We start from the raw sequence: 10075 nt of genomic DNA on the forward strand, positions 1-10075 counted from the left end.
CTAAGAAAATTGGTAAATGTACACTTCCGTTACAGATTAAAAATTGAATAAATGAATCAAATAAAATATAGTTGAAGTTTGTCCCCCAAATTCCATTGTTTTATAGTTCATTTGTATACTTTTAAATAATTTTTTTATAGGTTTACAGTCTTAAATTGGTGTAATCAAATTTAAAAAAAAAAAAAACGGTGCTTGTGGTACTTCCTGATCTTCGGGTTTTCTGTGAAATACAAAAAGAAACAATTGTTCGAAAATTCTATTTATGGAACAATATGTTAAAGAATTCATAGCAGAAAAATACAAACTTTGCCTCGCACGATTTTTTTTTTTTTTTCGTTATTAAAGGCGCCTCAAAGATACAGTCATGTAAAAAAAAAATTAAAAGAAATCGCCGGTTCTGCCGTGATACACAAGATGAGTAAACACCTTGAATTTAATTTTATTAGTGTTTATTGATTGCATTTAATACTTGACTTTATTCAAGAAGTCAATATATATTTTTATTTATTTATTTATTTATTTTTGCTTTTTGAATCGGATCTTTTTTTGAGTGGTTATGGACCCCCTCCCCCTTCCCAGCTGACTGTGTATTATTTATTTTTGTGTGTGTTCTAATGTGTTGTAAACAAGAGTATGTAGTCATTCAATGTTATAATTTATTTAATACAAAGTTTAAGTACCCAATAAATATATTCACATACATTGTACTGTTATTGTAAATGTTTATTACACAGGCATGTGTAGAAAGCAATTTCATTTCTTTGGGGGCGAGGGAGGAGGGTCTAAAAAGAAATGTCTTGAAAAGCAAGCAAAAGAGGCTAAAGACATTATTATTGTTGATGGGCAATATTATATAAGCATTATATTTCTACTGTGTACTGCACATCTTGGTACACTGTAACATTTTTAAATATACGACTGCAAGCTCCTTTCTTAATCTTACAGGCCTATAACATTAGAAATACCAGAGAATAAATACATAAGAATGAAAATGCGATATTTTTTCGTATACTAGATGATGACAGATCTAGTGACATTTATTAATTTTATCAAATTTGATTTCTTTCGGCCGGTCCCCTTCCTCTTATATATATGAGTATGTATATATTCCTCATATACATATACAATGTATGTACATGGAATATGTAAATAATTTCTATGTGCACGGGATATGTGTGACAAACATATTAATTTTATATATAGGAGAGTCTGTGTCAATGCAACTCGCAAATTCAGCAAGTCACGTGTTTAAAACATAACAAAAATAAAATTAATTGATAAAATATAAATAAAAGCCAATTCGTACAAACTTTGAGGAGAAAGCGTTAACCTTAAAATAATTATAATGATAATTTTTAAAATTTTCTCCCCTAAATTATGACTACTAGAATTTTTTTCGTAAGATTTGAATTATTAAATACAGATTATTAAAGGCGACTTTGGATACATCGCAGACTTCTAGCACAAGATACTGAATCCATATGTTTCATTTTTTACATGGAGTTCTTCCATAAAAATAATCAAAGTTTATGAATTTCATAAGATTTTATTTGTTAAAATAATGATATTTATAGTGAATTTATTGCACATGGGTGTAAAACTTCGCTTGTCTACCGAATTTTTGAGCCACCAACAAATTAAAATCTCTGTAATTGAACGACTCAAAATTCAAATTTAACAATTCGATGGTATTTCACATTTGTATAATTACACAAACAATCGCCTAATTTCCATCATATAGTGGAATTAATCTTAAATACTTACAGTTCGAATTTGATGACGATCAATTTAATTGACGAGAAAAAATCTATCTTTTACAAAGCACCATTACTTCAAATATTTTATCATGATAAATTCAATATATTTTATCGTTTAGATTTGCGGCTTTGTAATTAATTAAAATTATCATACTGCAGTATATCAAAAAGGAAACTTTTCATCTTGTCAAAAAAAGTTTCGCATTTTGAAACAATCCTATCAGGTTTTGCGTTTATCCTATCGTGAAGATCGTTTATCAGGTCTATCGTGTTTTGCATTTATTGTATTTTGCGTTTATCATGTTTTGCGTTTATCCTATCGTGCGTGTATCCTGTCCTATCATGCGTGTATCCTACTGTATCGTGCGTTTATCTCATCGTATCATGCGTTAATCCTATCGTATCGTGTGTCCTGTAAAGAATAACGATGCGGGTACTGTATCAGGTTAATTTCATTCGGGATGAAAGTGCAAACTTGAACATCAGAATTTTTATCAAGCAGAATTTATTCAAAAACTTCTACTTGAGAAGAAGAAAACACTTGCTGTGGCTTTCAACTTGACATTTCGATATATCGATGAGGTATTATCAATTAACAATAGTTACTTTCATTCATATGTCGACTCGATATATCCCAGTGAACTTGAAATTTAAACAAGAGGCCCAAGGGCCTTAACGGTCACCTGAGTACAATACAACAATTTAGAGGATCCATAAACTGATAAATGAAGCTTTGTTGCCCAAAAGCAAGAAAAATAGAATGATAAGCATCAACAAAATAATTGGTATAGAATCTATCTGTCCCCCATTTTTCACTATTACCATGCAGAATATTAACAAAATGGCTATTTTTAATCCCAAATTACTACTTCTCACATTGGTCTCTCTTGGCCTTTGAAGAACATTAAAAAAGATAAGTTATTTTTGCCTCACTTTTATTCATCTATTATTTCCAAGTCTACCTGATCATTAAAACTATGAAAGTACTTGTTCATCATACAATAAATATTCTTGCATAATTCTCTTATTCTATTAACCTTTCAAATACATTATTTACAGTGATTAATTATCAAAGGTGAATGGCAAAGGGGAATAACTTTGCTCAACAGAATACAAGTTCATAGAGCCCTGGCCAGGACCGGAACACTTGACTAAATAATCCAGGTGTTCAAAATTCTGGTAAAAACACCCTTGCATATTAAAACTTTTACTCTGTTTGCCTCGAATATGCCCAGAAGCATAGAAGATTTTCAAAGAAATGCATGTTCACTATATTATTAAATAAATAAAGCCCCCCCCCCCCCCCTTACACCAGAACATCTTACCCAGGGGCCATGAACTCACAATTCTGGAAAGAGCACTTTGCTAATCATAACTATACATTTGTTTCTTTTCTCTATTACCAAGAGTAGAAAAAATATTTTAAAAGAAATTATGCATTTTCACTATAAAATCAATAGAGTCCCCCCCCCCCCCCCTTCACCAGAACCCCTGACCCAGGGGCCATGAATTTCACAATTTTGGAAGAGGCATTCTTCCTTATCATAACCATGCAATTTCTTTGTTTGAATAATACCCAGGAGCAGAGAAGAAGATTTTGAAAGAATTTATGCATTTTCCCTATATAATCAATAGAGCCCGCCCTAACACCAGAACCCTTCACCCAGGGCTCACAAAATTCACAATTTCTGAGAAATGCAGCCATGCTCATCATAACTATGTACTTAGTTTATTTAATATCCAGGAGAGAGAAGATTTTCAAAGAAATAATGCATTTTCACTATAGATATCAACTGGGCCCCACCCTGATACCATAACCCCTGACCCTGGGGCCATGAAATTCACAATTTTGGAAGAAGCAACCATGCTCATCATAACTATGCACTAAGTTAGTTTATTTAATACCCAGGAGCAGAGAAGAAGATTTTCAAAGAATTAATGCAAATAATCAATAGAGCCCCACCCTAACACCTGAACCCCTGACCCAGGGGCCATGAAATTCAACATTTCTGAAAAGGCAGTCACACTTATCATATCTATGTTCTTAGTTAGTTTATTTAATATCCAGGAGCAGAGAAGAAGATTTTCAAATAATTTATGCATTTTCACTATTTAATCAATAGAGCCCCGCCCTAACACCAGAACCCCTGACCCTGGGGCCATGAAATTCACAATTTTGGAAGAGGCACTCTTGCTCATCATAACTATATACTTATTTACTTTATTTAATACCCAGGAGCAGAGAAGAAGATTTTCAAAGAATTAATGCATTTTTACTATATAATCAAAAGAGCCCCACCCTAACACCTGAACCCCTGACTCGGGGGCCATGGAATTCACAATTTTGGAAGAGGCACTCTTGCTCATCATAACTATGTACTTAGTTACTTTATTTAATATCCAGGAGCAGAGAAGTAAAATTTTCAAAGATTTAATACATTTTCACTATATAATCAATAGAGCCCCGCCCTAACACCTGAACCCCTGACCCGGGGGCCATGAAATTCACAATTTTGGAAGAGGCACTCTTGCTCATCATAACTATATACTTATTTACTTTATTTAATACCCAGGAGCAGAGAAGAAGATTTTCAAAGAATTCATGCATTTTTACTATATAATCAATAGAGCCCCACCCTAACACCTGAACCCCTGACTCGGGGGCCATGGAATTCACAATTTTGGAAGAGGCACTCTTGCTCATCATAACTATGTACTTAGTTACTTTATTTAATATCCAGGAGCAGAGAAGTAAAATTTTCAAAGATTTAATACATTTTCACTATATAATCAATAGAGCCCCGCCCTAACACCTGAACCCCTGACCCGGGGGCCATGAAATTCACAATTTTGGAAGAGACACTCTTGCTCATCATAACTATGTACTTACTTACTTTATTTAATACCCAGGAGCAGAGAAGAAGATTTTCAAAGAAATAATGCACTTTCACTATATGATCTATATAGCCCTGCCATTGCACCAGAACCCCTGATGTTTCAAAGAAGAAGCTAAAAATGTTCAAATATTAACGCAATTCACACGACGCATGATGACGGACGAAAACGGATAGCAATAGGTCACCTGAGTGATTCAGGTGACCTAAAAAAGATACCACAGATTCTGACATATCTGTTTCATATTTAGATATTTTACTAGAAAAAGATGTTAATGGTAACCTAGCAACAAAGCTTTATGACAAACGTGATGACTTCAACATTTCAATCCTCAATTTCCCTTACTTATGTAGCAATATACCCTTATCATCTGCATATGGGGTTTATGTCTCTCAGTTGATTCGATATGCAAGAGCATGCTCTACATATGAACAATTTCTAAAACGAGGCAAGCTATTGACAAACAAGTTGATGAAACAAGGATATCAACAGTCTCATTTGAAGTCATCTTTTCACAAGTTTTACAGTCGATACAATGACCTTGTCAGCACCTACAACCTATCATTGAGTCAAATGCTGACTGACGCTTTTCATACTAATTGTTAGGCCATTATTTACATGTATACAGTGAACTGTCTAAGGATTTCTCCATTACTACCCAATCATGACAAGGAGCACACGGCGAGTGTGACCGGTCGGCAGGGGATGCTCTTTCCTCCATGGCACCTGATCCCACTTCTGAGTTTTGGGGTCCTTGTTTGCTCTGCTTGTTTGTATCGTTTCATTGGACTTTCCAGATTGAATACTGTTCGTTATCTTCATATTTCATCAAATATCTCAATTAAATCAATTTAAAAAGAAGGATTTCCCAACATTTGTTTTGTATACATATGCAAAAAAAAAAAAAAAACCCTCCTTATTTTAATGTCTTCATTAATGTTATAAAATTGGAATGGAAATTGACGTCTTTCAGAAAACTATCGAACAATCACACTCTCTTCGAATGTTATCATGCTTTAAATTTGCATGATGTATGTCTTTTTTGTCGGATAGCAATTTTTTTTTAAAAAACCAGTTTACTGGTCTGTAGAGACAACTATACAGGGTTGGGAGGTGGATAAAATATACAGATTGGTTAAATAGTGTCTAGAATAAGGGAATAAAAGTTGATTGACCAATCATATTTTTATAACGGGATCTGTAGCATCATGGTCAAAGACTAAAATATAAACGGTTAACCACACAACGCTACAGTTCTGGAACTACAACAAATACTGATATTTAAATACATGTGCTAAGAAATTTAATTTTGAACAAAAGTCTAGGTCCGACTTATGAATTTTCTTCTAGAAGAAATATAGTAACTCAATATATAGATTGGAACAATTCTAATGCAGAAAATGAAGATCTAAGATTACCACAATCATAATTATAGCACTAGTATTTAGAGAATTAAATGATCTTGTACTTGTTAAAATTGTTAGTAAACTCATCTGTCTTGCCCCAAAATATACATGTACTTAGAAATGCTGGTAAATACAAAGATTTTTCATCTGAAATTGTCTACAGATTTTAGCAAAATATTACTGACTTATAAGCCAGTCAATGACTAATTCTTCTGAATTAATCTGAAAAAATACAACCGACCCTTTTAGGAAGTTGCCCCCCCCCTTCCCCCCACACACACTTTTGAAACCGTTGTTAGGGGCCTGTGTAACATAGTTGCCAACTCACCCGATTTCGTCGGGTTACACCCGATTTTTCGACCCTTAACCCGGTTATTTTTTATGACACGGCGGGTCATGCTTTTCACCCGATTTTTGCCGAACAACTCGAAAATCTCCTGATTTCCTGATTTGGTTCGTAAATTAGGTTGCACTTTTAACTTCCAGTTACAACCCAAGCTTGGATCTACGTAAACAATGCCGATGGCTATGTCCAGTAGGCTGTGTACCAGTAAATTATCAGTGCAGGTGTAAACAATTACCTGGGAGTTGTTTTGACAAATCAAAGTTTGAAGTCAATTTAAAATGGCTTCCAATAGAACTAGATCGTTATCAGGGCCAACAGGAACAAATTGAACCAGGGACCTACATACTATAGGTCTCTGATTGAACCGAGAAAAAGAGAAACAATGCATATCAAGGAATCTTGGAAAACAACTTTCATTAGATAAAATAAATTGATCGAAGAGAGTGTAGGCCTAACTGTACATTTAATACATATTGCACTTGTTAATTAAATTAACTAAGAGAGAGGAAAAATAATTTCCAAAACCAAAATTGAAATACTTTCAAATTTAGCACAAACTGAAAAGGCTTTCTTTTTAAAAAAGAAAATGCACTTTTAATTCAGGTCAATACTGAATAATGAAACCTTCAATGCTCTTTTTTAACATGTAAATTTAATCAATATATATTAATTTTTTGTCATTGTAAGTTAAAGCCTTTTTTAATAACAGAATTCTCAATACACAAATACTTATATATAATTTAATCAAGGTAAATATGTCGTGAACGTCGTTACACGTTATGACCAGATTTTTTACTTTCCAAATCTGGTCATGAACCAGATTTTTACATGTTGGAAGTTGGCAAGTATGCTGTGTAACGAATTAACCACGTTTGAATTATACAAGAAATAATTATTTCAAGTTTATTTCAAATTCATTATAGTACAATTCTCTGATATGCTTGGACTTTCGGTATATAAGGCGTGCTATTTTCGGCAATTGCTACACTGTACATTATTAGCGTGTCCTAAATTCTCCTTGGTCGCTAGCTCATCTGATTCAATAATTTATAAAGTACCACAAAAGAAACACAGAAGTGTGTGAATATTTCTTTTTGTCAGTGTGTGCTGTCTAGTTTGCAAAAATAAGCACGAGTAAGAGTTCTTATTGCAATGGCATTTATTTAATTTATATTTTTTTTTCTGATATCAATATACAAATCTTGTGTGGAAACACTTAATTTAGGACCCTGCATACTAGATGAATATTTGGATATCCGGAGCTTTAAGAAGTTCCCTTGACTAGAAAACATGGAAAAACTCCAATAATTACTATATTCTATAACACAAGGGTATACACAAATGTTTAAATGCAAGTGATGGAAGGAAAGGTGGATGTATGTTTCTCTTAGTTATTGGCAGCCATTTCTAAATTTTATATCATTAAAGGGTGCGTCTGCAACGCTTAATGCTATGCTAGTGTGTATCATTAACCGTCGATTAAATGGATATTTGCTTGTTTCATTAAGCGTCAGTGTTGCTCTGCATTTGTGACGCTTAATGATATAATTCTATCATTAAGCGGCGATTTAGCATCAGCGGTTGAGAATGTCAACTATTAATGCAAAAATTTACGGCATTAAGCTTAATGATTGATATTTGTATTATTAAGCGGCGCTTTATCATTAGAGGTTGCTACAGTGTTTCATTATTGTTAAATAATTAGAAAATTATGGGCTGTCACGGTTCCAAAATTTTTCGGGTCGGGTCTGTTCTGTAAATTTTGGGTTTGGTTTCGAGTTTTACGGTTCGGTTATTTACATCTATTTTAAACCTTAATTTCATGAATTTTACTTGAAAAATCTTTATTTGTTACATTTAATTTACATTGAAAACAAGTCTTAACCATGTGAACGTCTAGACATCGGTGTGTAGAACTACTTGGCCTACTATTAGCCACAACCTGACCACTCCTGCTCATTTTGATAATTATCTAATACTTCCGTGACAGGTGTTTTGTCATGGAATGAAGAGATTTCAGTTGTGATGTTTTTTTTATCACCGTTATCGTCATCATTCCTTTGATTTCGAGTTTTCGACACCATTTTTTGTATTGAACAGACTCTAATATATAAACTAGACCCTAACTGAAATCCGGAAAAATGGAACCAAAACCGAACCGAACAACTTGGACCGTGGTTCTCGGTTATTTCGGGTAATGTTGACAGCCCTATTAGAAAACCATTTCATAATTACCAAGAATTTTACATGCATTATAAAGCAGTGTTTAACTAATCTTTTTCTTAGCCAAAAATCTCAAAATTGTTGAAAATAAATCTTGAAAAAAAGCCTTTGGTGTATCCTTAGAGAGACATATTTGGATGAGTGATTTTTACATTCATTATTTTCAGAAGAGTTCAAGGTTGAATATTATCACTGCACCAAGTTGCGACTTTTTGTGCATGCTGAGAAAATAACACATTAAAGAAAAAGTGTGATGAAATAGCTGAATCAAGCTATTCTGAATAGCTTTATCAAGCTAGATAGCTAAATCAAGAGATTGTGCTGGACCTGTTTTAATTTAAAAATCATGTTTCATAGTTAGGCGTAAAAAAAAAAAAATAAGTTTGTTTACAGTTACCTGACTGACCCTATATTTAATTGCCAACCCAGATTTTTTTTTTCAACGGAAGTCACTCGCCGGTCAGTTTAACTTTTACATGCAACTTAATCAGTCAAGCATTTGAAATCAAAATTGAAAGTACTAGAAACAAAAAAGCACCACACAATGGTAAAACTGTTTTGTATTTCAACCAATTCATGTGAATTTGTGTATTAAAAAAAATCAATAAAAAAAATTAAAAAATCAAACCTACAAAACCAACCCTTTTTTATTTCAGCATGTAACAGTAATCGGACATATTTTTTTGTTTAGCCTTACCATTGGTTAGGTCAACGAAGCTGGTCAATATTTCACCATCAGGTCCTAATATACATTGACCAGCTCATTCAGCTGTTTATCAGAAATTGAAATAAAGTTGTTGTTATAATTAAGCCAGAATGTTCATTATCTGCACTTGCTTACCTTCATCCGAAGTCGACAGTCAATTCTAATTCCCAAGGTCATACTCAGTGTAGGTCTACTAGTAGTACGGCAGATTCTATATGTATCCATCAGCCGAGACGATACCAGGCATCACAAAGTCATTATTCATGAATAGATCCAATACACTTGAATTCTTTTACTAACGATAGGAAAAACACGAACAATTTAGACGAACCTCCATCATTATGGAAGCACATGCACATGCACAGCCTCATTGTATCAAATTCAAACTCCGATCCCGATTCTTACATGCATAAAATGCTGAATAGAACGAAGAACGCGGGAAGGGGGGAAATATCAGAAAACAATTAATTTTATCTTTACGCTTGATTTGTTTTTAAAGATACTACTAAATCATTAATTGAAATGGAGGAAAAATGAGTCTTAAAAAGGAACAGCGTACTTTTTTGTGAAAGGTCGAAGGCTTTCAGAAAAAAAATATGCGCGAACCGTTTGTTTTTGTTTTGTTTTGTTTTGGGGTTTTTTTTTTTTGGGGGGGGGGAGATGTCTTTTTTTTTTCAATTCATGTCTAAATGAACAAAAAGTTTACTAAATAAATCATTTTGTTAAACACAAATGAATAAAA

Source organism: Saccostrea echinata, unplaced genomic scaffold (genome assembly GCF_033153115.1).
Source record: "Saccostrea echinata isolate AGI-Se365-2 ecotype Australia unplaced genomic scaffold, CSIRO_AGI_Sech_v1 ptg000055l, whole genome shotgun sequence".
Classification (NCBI taxonomy): Eukaryota; Metazoa; Mollusca; class Bivalvia; order Ostreida; family Ostreidae; genus Saccostrea; species Saccostrea echinata.